This window comes from Triplophysa dalaica, chromosome 25 (assembly GCF_015846415.1).
Source record: "Triplophysa dalaica isolate WHDGS20190420 chromosome 25, ASM1584641v1, whole genome shotgun sequence".
Taxonomy (NCBI): Eukaryota; Metazoa; Chordata; class Actinopteri; order Cypriniformes; family Nemacheilidae; genus Triplophysa; species Triplophysa dalaica.
This window is the reverse complement of record NC_079566.1, coordinates 807567-819312: the sequence shown is the minus strand read 5'-3', so window position 1 is coordinate 819312 and position 11746 is coordinate 807567. Positions and strand designations below refer to the sequence as shown.

The 11746-nt window shown below is 36.3% G+C and overlaps 1 long non-coding RNA gene across 1 annotated transcript; it reads left to right on the top strand.

Annotated features, from left to right (window-relative positions):
- The first annotated feature begins 6062 nt into the window (after positions 1 to 6062).
- On the top strand, positions 6063 to 8913 carry LOC130415851 (uncharacterized). Its single transcript, XR_008905972.1, has 5 exons — positions 6063 to 6582; positions 6942 to 7068; positions 7271 to 7429; positions 7771 to 7862; positions 8283 to 8913. It is a non-coding gene; the product is annotated as an uncharacterized LOC130415851 (long non-coding RNA).
- Positions 8914 to 11746: the final 2833 nt, after the last annotated feature.

Genomic DNA, 11746 nt, shown 5'->3' with positions numbered 1-11746 from the left:
ATCCTAACTCAGCCTGATGTTAAATCGTAACTATTTGACGAGGTGGCAAATTTATGTTTTTGTTTGTTTTATGCCCAGGTGACATCAGGTTTGGGGCTTCATTCTTTCTTTTTATTGCTGATAGTTCTTTTTTTGTGTGCTTTTTAAAGTGGTTTTATACACATTTATATAATTATTGCAAATTTGCCACCTTGTTAAATTGATTAATTTTCCTGTTAGGTTGGAATTTTTTAAAATATATATATAGAGGAACTACACTAAATTTTCCAGAAATTAAATTCTTTACCCAAAACTAATAAATAATCATTTAGTTACTGTTCCAATGAATTCCATGTTCGATGTTTTATTGTCATATTTAAAATTGAAATATCATTAAAAAACTATAAGCATGCGTAAACAATTATTTAAAAAATTGAAATAATATATGCGTTATATATACGGTAACACGTTTGTCAAGGAAGCACGACGGTAAAGTTGTAATTCATGAACCTACTAAAAATGTTGTTTTTTCATCTCTTAAGCGAGAACATTTTTATCACTTGCTGCTGAGATGATTCACGCGTTACAGTTAAGCATTTGTTTCTTTTTATGCATATTGTCATAATCTGCTGTTGCATTGTGGGATGCCATTAACTCTGCCAATGCATTAGACCATCCAATTGATCTGTCCAGTACACAGTGTTCTGGACTGTTTTTCTGGCTTGCCAGAACTCATCCATTGAAGAAGCTGTTAGACATTTGTCATAGACATCTAGAGAATGGTTATGATGTTATAAAAGCATGTTGAAGAGCCTCAGAGAGAGAAAAAAAACATTACTTGATCTAAGTTAAACATGTATTTTCTTATTTAAACTGGGGATGACTAAGAATGTTAGGAAGGGGGTAGTAGACAAAACAAATAGTGCTTATATCATTATTGCTATTGATCCTACCCCATTGCTATTACTTTCAGTAATTTTAAAATAAATGTATATAAATCCAAATGGAAAACCTCCTAGGCCCACCCAAAACACCCTAGCAAAATTATAGCAAAACCAACAGAAAACAAAAAAATGTAGTAATTAAACAAAATAATTTTCAGACTCTGATTACAAAGAAGAATGCAGAAGTTTCAGGCCGTTGGGTCACTGTGTGCCCTGTTGACAGATCCAGGAACTGTGTGCACAGGAAGCAAGGCTATGCTTCCACTCACGTCTGCCCCGCCCTGGGGCTCACAAGGACACCAATATACGGGTGGGCAGGTCATGAGGGCCGAACACATTTCTCACCAAAACAAAACACCCCTCTCACATGAGGCAGACGTTCTCAGTCTCCGTGACACAACACTGACTGGTTGGTGAAAGCAGGTCTAATTGATCTCAGAGCTATGTTTCACCATAAAGAGAGAGAGAGTCTGGTCCCAGCCTTATACATTTGGGCTATGCAAAGTAAATATATCTGCATGCTTGGATTCAATAAAAAAATCTGTGAACTTATTCAATCTTGGCATTTTGTGATCGAAGACCCACGTTTGGCATCCTTGCATAGCGCAATGTCTGATAGATGAATTTCATTATAGAATATGAATTCCTTACGCAAAGCCGCTTCAAAATATCTCCTTTTTTGTGTCATGCAAGTTTGGAAATTGTCATTTACAAACATCATATCTATTTATTTGCTCAAAACAAACGGCATTCGGCACACACCTCTTGCACATCGACTTTTTCAGTGAATAGAAACACATTGTCTGTTATTGATAAGGGAACTGTTTGGGTCTCTGAAAGGAAACGTTTGCAGCATTAAAGACCCTAAGTTGATCATAAACTGCTGGATGACAAACAGCAGATAGGAAGCTGACAACACAGTTCCACCTCTATTCTGCGATCCTCTGAAGGTTACTTCTTCAAACACCAAATCCCAAATGCATGAGATAAAAGAAGGGGTGTTTTTCCATTCGGATACTGCAGTGTGGACCTGATTTGTTTTTCAGTGTTGTCGTGCATCCCGACAGACGGCTGCTGTTTTGATTTCCTTCTGACCTTTAGGCCATGACGACTGCGTCACGGTTGACGGGGCGTACTGAGCAACACGCCGTGTTTCAAATCGCTCTGCGCTTTAATACATATTCATATTGGACTCAACATCCGTCCCCTGCAAGAGCTTATCCTTCATTTCTTTCTGTATCACACAGAGCAGAAGATCTGGACTACCCCCACCGAGTAATCGCTGGCCAGAGCGTAAACTAAATGTTAAATTATTAATGACAACATCTGTGTGGATTTATATTTCAGTGAATTGAAAAGTAAAGCATTCAAAATTAATGTAGGGGGTGAAGCAATGTTCAATATTAGTTGTTTTGTTGATTTATTCAAGGCTTGGACTTCAAGATTAACATTTAGAAGATGCTTTTATCCAAAGCGACTTACAACAAGTTTAGATGAACTCTAGACAGAACTAAGATAGTCTTGATTATTTATCAAGTGCAGAGAAACGCAGTGTCCTTTTGTGCTGTGTAGCAGTCCCTATAAAACACATAAAACCCCTTTTTAAAAGAAACCTTAGTTATGATGTCATGCTTTTGCAGCCTTATGGCAAGATCATGACAGTCCCACGTGTTTTGTGTGAAAGCACATGGTTATTGTTTGTTATAATGGCCATGTGCTCTCCTGTCTTGACCCTACCCCATCGTTTAGCTTCCCGCCTGTAATTATCCCTTGTTAGCTCTCCTATTTAGTGCCAACCCTTGTGTTTGCTGTCCTGTGCTGTTTCGTTTTGTTTAGTTACTTTGCCTTGCTTAGTTTGACCATACTTACCGCGTGTCCAGATTCATGTACTCCTAGTCTTGTTGAAGTTCCTGATACGTGTCTAGTTTAGTTTATCCTGTTTTCTGCAGTTTTTTGCCCCCTCGTGGGAAGTCTTTGTTTTCAAGTTCATCTTTGTTCAATTCTTGTTTTAACCCATCGTGGGTCTTTTGTTTTGTAAATAAATACAAAATTTAAGTTTTGAGTTTTTTGTACCTGTCGGCTGCTCTTGGGTTCTCCTTCCTGACATGACGTATGTAGCATGTTTTAAATTGTCTCTCAGTTTGTACAAAAATTGCATTTACAGTAATGCATTTCAGGGTTATCACGATTATATTAATGCTACTAGGAAATGCTTTTTTTAAAAAGCACATTATTTATATTAATCTTTTTGCATTTTTGTTCATATAGCAGTACTTTTAAATTGAAAGTGCACACTACACTACTTTTAAATTCATTATTTTTGATCGCTGCCCGGCACTAGTAATAATCAATTGTAGCAAATAGTGTAGTATAGGTAATATTTACTATGGTAAGACTCAAAACACTAGGAATTTTTGTACACTAAAAGGTTTTTCACGTGGGAATTAATTCAAATGTTCAACATATTTCATTTACACAGCAATGTTTGAAAAGTGAAATGTAAGGCTTGCTCTTAAATGTGAAACTAAAAGGGCCAGTAGGTGTGGGTATTTTATATCTCTATCTCGTGTCCTTCCACGTCTCAGGCAAAGTTACAAGGGTGTACATGACCAAGACAAGAGTTTGTGTATAAATATGAAAAACTGCACAGAGGAATTGCATCGCATATTAACATGGACAGCAATGTCTGTGGTTGTACTTTAAAGTCTTTCCTGTGACTCAGTGTTTAGAGCATGGCGCTAGCAACGCCAATGTCACGGGTTCAAACAAATGCGCAGTATAATGCAGTGTAAGCCGCTTTGGATAAAGGCGTCAGCCAAATGCTTAACTGTAATGTGTCATTTATTATCTTACTTTAATTTTAAGTTTATGCAGTAAAAAGTCTTAAAATGTCACTCTTCCTATCAGACTGAAGGCATTTTTCACCCTTTTACATCATATGGATTCATACTTATATGACAAGTTTTGTTCTCCGATTGTGTAAGCCTGCGGGCAGATACAGAGATAGACAGCAGGGCAGCAATGGAACGGTGCTGATGTCAAAATGCACTGCAGTGAGAGAGGAGACTGGCTGTTGTTATTGGACATAGAGATGTGTGTCTTAACCTGTGCTCATGTATCAGACTGCGTCTGGCGTATTATGTAAGTGCCCCCTCTCCTCTACCCCCTTTTTTCCCAGCGATCTCTCTAAGCCAACCGGCTAGCAGCCTTGTGAATATTTCAAGACTGTTGCATCAACGCCAGTGTAGCAGATTGTGGTGGACTATAAATGTTTTATAGCACAGTGCATATGGGGAAAAAAGTATTTTAAGAGCCTTTTTGAAAGCTCAGTAGGAAATCGTGGACACACTGTATCTTGTGTGTATATATACTGTATATATATATATATATATATATATATATATCTTTCCTTAGCCGAGATGAGGACGGTAAAAAATGAGTTGCTGTCATATCTTTCAGGAGATTTTTCTCAAGGTGATTCCAAGATTCCTCTTTCTCCTGTCCAAAAGGATTCACCATGATTTATGAAATGCTCCAATTTCGGAAGGAAAAGGCAGAGAAGGGTGGCGGATGACATCATATTAAGGGCGGAGCTAGGACGCACAGTACAGTATGTGCCCACATGCACAAACATATTGACCTGCCAATCCAAATAATCTTTAACATAGGAAATGCATTTATGTCCTTTGGAAAAACATCTACATTAAGGTTGTTGTGATGAGTCTGTCGTTTTCAGAAAATAATCCAGGGTAATACAGGTCACGATAATCTGGGATGGTTATATCGGGCAAGTAATCTCACAGCATCAGTATGTTGTATAATCCCAGATGAGTTTGCTCTATAATCTTGCATGAGTTGAATCAAGTGGAAGCACTGAGAAATGGAATGTTATGGGATTATAAACCACCGTTTTAAAGATGATGTAAGGTAGATGCATTAAAAATGACATTTTAATCAATAATAGAAGCGATAAGACACATGAAACCTTGGTGTACAGTGAATTTTAACAGTTCGGGGGGTTAATCCATTTCACATCCCGTCTAACAATGGCAGATAGCTGTTATAAAATCATAGAAATAAAACACATCATATAAAATGTGATGATATTACTTAAAAATATTATTGCTCCACCAAACAATGTAGTTCATTTTGTCAGTAACAGAAACAGCAAAGCGGTTGCCAAGAAACACAGATACAGCAACATACAGTGGTGCAGTCATAGATATGTGTAACTAGATCCCACATTAGCAGCTGTTTCTATGGAACCCAAAATACATAGGTCGTCCACCATATTGGGACGGTGCAAGACAGTCTGTAAACTAATGTTGCCAAGTCTGCCGCTTTCCTGTGGAATTGGCCTTCTTTTAAACTGTTGCGGCAGGTTGATTTTTTCCACAAGTTAAAAATGGAAGGATTTTGTTATTTAGTTTATATTTATCTTAAAGGCGCTGTTTGTAAAATCCACGCATGCAAAAAACGGAGATGTTTTAAAACAACAACAACGGATGACGCTGTGAAGGAGCGTGGAATAATGGAGACTGTCGTTTTCGCCTCCACCTCTAATATTCGATCTGACGTTTATGAGAAAAGACGTTTATGAATGATGTTATGTAATAAGGTTTTATAAATGTTGCGTTTGATTACACACATTCAACATAATACATCAAATTAATTTATTACTATTTAGTCTGATGATCTAAAAACATTTTTTGTCCACGAGGCTGTGTTGTCATGGTTTCTACGGACATAAAGGTGGAAACCGAGTGTAATGCAATAGAAGCCAATCATTACATTTACACATTTGGCAGACGCTTTTATCCAAAGCGACTTACATTGTATTATCCTATACATTTATACATAGGTATTTGCAATCCCCTGGGATCGAACCCACAACCTTACCTTGTTAACGCAATGCTCTTACCGCTGAGCTACAGGAAAGCTTGTGTCTTTGGTAACGCGGATATGACACCATTGATAGGCAACTGCCAGTAATGGTCAATGTCACTGGTTAAAATGGCAATTTTCTCACGATTAAGAAATAAATGGAAACATTTAATATAGTGCAACTAATCAACTGAACAAAATATATAACACTGGAATAGTGGTTATTGGATATTTTACTGCGAAAAAAGTTACAAACTGCGCCTTTAAGATTATTTAATTTAGGAAAGTTAAGTTCTGTTATTTGGACTGGGGGTGACCCGTTTAGGCTAGAGATGATTGATTTTGTCACAAAGATATGGCAACCCTGCCAAGCCGGTCCGTAAACACTTAAGTACAAGCTGACTGTGCGTTTGCATTATGGCATCTAGTTATATATATCTATGGGCGCAGTGCTACAATGATTATCTTTTAGTTAACTGGACAAATAAATGCAAAAAAGTTGGCTTAACCAGTGAAAAGAAGTTGGTTCAACAACCGTTGGACTAACCTATTATTACTTGTAAATTCGATTAATAAATGCAAGTTAACAACCAAAGAAGTTGGGTTGAAGGTTGGAGCATGCGCATTGTAACGATCACGAGGTTGGCGCATGTGCAATGAAGCGCGCTCCAACGGACAGATTCAGACTGCTGGACGGAGACATTTTAGCATCTTCGTGCGAGACTAATGGATCTACTCACAGCCAACGTGTTTCTGCTCAAAGCCATCGTTTTAGGTAAGTAATAAGTAGGCTATATGCATTGAAGTATTTTGTAAAACTAGCATGTATCTGCTTGATCGCAGAGCCGTGGTTACGGCTAGTTATGCACTGTATCATTTTTTTTGCCACGAGGATGCTTAACTTTTAACAAGTCTCCCAACTTCAGCAAATAGCATGTACAAAATTTAGAATAGAACCTGAGGCAATCGTGGTAAGTTAAGTTAAGAACAAGTTTGTTTATTTCAAAGTAACTATTTAATTTGGCAATTTTTGCAGTACACAAATATAAAGAAATATTTTAAAGTCGACTCTTTATCTTAAATTTAAATTCACACACGCTTCAGTGGCCTAATATTAGAATTTTAACGTTTCAGACTGAGATCAGAGGCAATAAACATCTGCAAAAAAAAATTCCTGTGTCCTTCGAAGCCTGGCTAGGCTCTCACGTGTTTTGCAGACTACTTCGACGGTGTCGACAAGACTGCAATCGTCTCATTTAAAGTAAGTATCATTTTATGGAGTTGATTTAGATTTAATATTATTAACAAATACATGTGCAAAAATCAATGAATTTGAACTGATTTGCAAATGTATTTTGCTATCCACAAATTCACAATTTAAACTTGTGTCTTGATCTGTTGTAACACATTTGAAGCCAATTAAACAATGTTACAACCAAGACCTGTTTTATTTCTATCACCAGTTATGTAATGAGTTCAAACGCATCACTAGTGTGGACCTCCTCGAAACATTCAGAGCATCAATACACCAGCACACTCCGCAACTCCTCAAGCTATACAGAGCAAGAAAGGGGGCATTTGGAACAGAAATGGAAGATCTTCTCAACAAGCTTGATCAGCAGGTAACTTGTTAATGTCAAAGTTACCAATAGATAGATAATTTAAAAAAACAGATTATTCAGAGCCATTTGCTATTTTATTTTCTATAAAGAACATTTTCGGAAGATATTTTTGAAGGAATATGACAATGTATGTCAAGTGTTCACTAGCTGATTAGACTGATTTTGGCTCTGAACTTAGTATACTGCATACAATACTGATTTCCTATTTAACACATCTAATTTTATTCATTGGCTCATTAGCAGAGGCTTTATGACTTAAAACATACATGCAAACTCATAAAAAGTTTAAATTAATAACAATTTTTTTTTTGTTTGTTGTTGTTTTGTACCCATTTTTTTAGACCACAAGTATTGTGACTCACAGAAAGCAAACCGTCCTGGAAGGTCTCCCCATGTTTCTACGAGAAGATTCCTCTGTACTTTTTAAAACATGGTGAGTATGTTTCATTACTTCAACAGATATACAACATCTTGCCACATGACCATGAGTGATTAATAGGAATGTGAATTTTTGTGTTAACAGCAAACAGATTGTTTTGATGATTCATTGGATCATTTTTGATTCAAAGTATATTTTTGCAAATACAACATGAATTTGGTCAATGATTGGGTATGAAATTTATTACAGTTAACATGACAGCCTCAGTCACCAATCACTTATATTTTGTGGTAGATTATGCAATGAATCTGAATGACTGAAAATATACCATCATAGTTGTTATAATTGCTTTTTTGTGATATAGCTTATTCAGGTTAGTACTAAATCAAAAAAGAGCCAATTGTAATTTGTGTATTTACTATATAAAATGTTTGTTAGTGTCAAGTGATATTGATTTATTCTTTTTATTATAAGGACAAGACTCCAGAGGACAGACAGACCAGAGGGATGAAGGTGGGAATCCTTATTGTAATTGAAGATGATGCCCCCCCCAGCACACTGCCCAGTGTCACAAAATTTGCTGTTGTGTTGGTGGAGGGGATTGTACTGAGAGAAGCTCCAGACTTGCAGTCTGCACTTGCATACCTGTTTGGCCCTCTGTTTGCCTTGGACTTTGAGTACCCAAAGCAACGGAAATACACTTTTGAGGTTATTGAGAAAGTGTTTATGGAGATGGGCACTCATTGCTCTGCTAGGGTACAGACCCTCAAAACTAAGCTATTACTGTGAGATGAATTTGTGAGATGTTTGTATCTTACATTTAAGATGCAAGTAGATAGTTTTTTTTTTTTGCAATTTGCTTGCATTTTGTTTGACTCATTTTTGTTTAAACTGTTAACTTGAGGTTGTGATAAACATTGGTGCCACTGTTTCAGCACTTACAGCACAAACGTTAACTTGCACTTATGGTATAAAGCTGCTCAGTTGTAACATATTCAGTGTTTACAATTTAAAATGTAAAACATTTAAAAGATAGAACATTTAAAGTGTTTATGACCAGTTGAATGTTAACACTTTGAATGTAAAAGTACTCTTTAAAAAAAAAAAATTCTTCTGCCCTACTCTTTTTTTATTTCTTTTTTAACGATAAGGAGTATGGCTAAAGTGGTAAACATTGTTTGTTTTTTCCATTTCCTGCTGGTTTAAAATAAAAGCCTGGACCAAAATATCAAGCCTGTAGTATCTTAATTTTTTAACCTTGTAATCAACATCTTTAGTCAACTGAACATACTTTATTAAGTCAAGTGAAAATAACATTAAAAGTTGAAATTGTATAATTTTGTAAGTTTTTTTAACTATAAAAACTCAATCAGCTGAACAAAAGATTTTAAATTGGTAAACATGTGACTTTACTCAGTGAATTAAGTTAAGTGAACTACTTTGTTTAAAAGTTGAGTAAACTCAAAAAAGCTGTGCAGCAAGTTGCCTTACAATTTTAAGTTATGTCAACTTTAATTTTTTTACAGTGTACTTATATAATGCGGTTGTTTTGAGGAATTTTACAACAGTTTAGAACATTTTAAGACTAAAATGTAACATTTAGTTTTATTTCTTATTATTAATAATAATAATCAGAACTGATCAAAACAAGATTTCTACATAATCTGAAGAATTGTGTGTTGTGCAATAGTTCAACAAATATTTATATAACGCTGCTGCATTTTTTAAATGTGGTTACTAGCCAGTAAAAGAACCAAAACTCAAAAGTTTATATTTCTGTTATCTATATATGCACTTCTTTAGTGCAAGTCAACTGGATTTATCATCTGCTTGGCGAAATGTACAATACTGATAACTTAGAAATGCTGTAGTACACATTTCAGCAAGCTGCACCATTTGAGATATTACTCATATGCCTAGCAGCACAAACAGTGCCTACAAGTTACTTACAACCAGATTTAATAAAAGAGTATATTATTAGGGTATAAACAGTACTACTAATGTTGCTTCAGTTCTTTGCCAACCAGCCAAACAATTGCCAAGCAATATAGGAACTTGATGCCTAAAGTATAGATGGTTTCAGCAGCAACAACATAAAGAAATGTTATGTGGCTCAAATTTGACTTTCGGTAGACCTCCGCAAAGAATCAATAACTTTTCAGTAGTTTTAATTTAATTTAATACAATTCATATACAATCAAATATTTATATAAATTTGATATAAAAAGAAATATTTACAAAACCCAACTCAGACTGAAAGTTAACATCGGGCCAGACGTGTGCGTCAGATGAAATAAATTTATAATGAATTCAAATGTTTTGGCAATATCAGCTAATTCCCATAAATTACATGGCATCCAAGCTGAATTTGAGTCCGAACTATTCTGATCCACACACCCATGTTGTTTGGATACATTCTGTCATTCAAGTGTGGTGGATTATAAGGATCTTAAAATGATGTTGCAATAAACACAGGTTCACTGTAAAGTCAGCTTAAGTTACAGTCATTTTACCAGTTCATTACTATATGCAACAGCACTACTGTCAGGTTTATCGTCATGAGAAAATCATCAGACACTAAGATGCATTGATACTGATATGCTCTGTAAAGAGAAGCTGTGACACAATGAAAGTCCATTAGAAGTGCAGAATTACATTCATTGTGAACAGAATGGGAGCCATCACTCTCTTAAAGGATCATTTAATCTACACGCATCTCTACAGCACTGCAACTTAGACTCAAGGAACCTTCCTTGTATTACAAACTGTTGCATTTTTAATCTAGCTGACAAATAGTAAATTGAGCTCTGGATTCCGTACAAAACAGACAACCTATGCTAATGAGACAACCTAAAGAATTAAACCGCGGTCACACTTTCGTTCCATTGACTTCCATTCATATGCATGCGTCAGACTGGAAACAAGAGCCTGTTCAAAGATATTTTGCATTTCACTGCGTAGCAAGGTTCAAGGAACCTGCGAATTCGCGTCACGTGAGTGTGTGAGACCACTTGACACGTGACCTCTCGGTACAGAAATATAAATCATGGAGGAATCGCTACCGCCCTTTTTCGTACCACCGTCCAAACGAATTTCGCATGTTCAAAGTCAAGTCTGACTGCTGCATTAAATTGTATAGACCTCACAATCGAATGTGGGAATTAAAGGAGTCATATGACAAGGCTAAGACGAATGTTACCGATTGTTTTAGATATAATTCAATCTGTATACTCAATTTAAGGTTCAAAAACACTGTATTTTCCACATAACGTGCATGTTTGTATCTACTCCTTGACCCGACTCTCTAAAACGTGGAGATTTTTTTCTAAGGTCATCGCTCAAAAATGTGAGGTGTGCTATGATTGGCCAGTTAATCAGTGGGTAGTGATTGGTCGAATACTGCAAGCGTGTGACGGACATGTAACGCCTCTTACCATATTTGGAACATCAGGTTCAATAAGCAATTGTGCTGACAGGTACGCCCACCTTACTTCCGTATATATTTGGGCGGTCTTAGTCAAATCACATCACTAACAATTTAACGAGTCTAATACATGCATAGGCAACTTATAACACACCAAAGACACAGAAAAACATGTGTTTGCTCCATTGTTCCCTTTAACTTTCCTTGGTAGCTTTTACTACCAAACTGTTTTGTATCTTAATCTATTCAACATGCAGATCCAATTCAGTTTCTAATTTGCCTGTTTAGGTGACACATGAAGAACATGCAAACAAACATTTCATGTCCAAACTGAACTCCAGACAGAGTCCGAGCTGGAATCACCATAGCAACCCTTTTTCGTTTCACGCGCGGTTTAAAATGAAGGAATTCTTAACCCCTCTCTTTATCAAGAAGAGCTCCTCACCGAGGCCTCTTCGGTGTCATCTCCAGAGTCTGTGGAATTGAATACCTCCTTATTTCACTTACGTGGCTT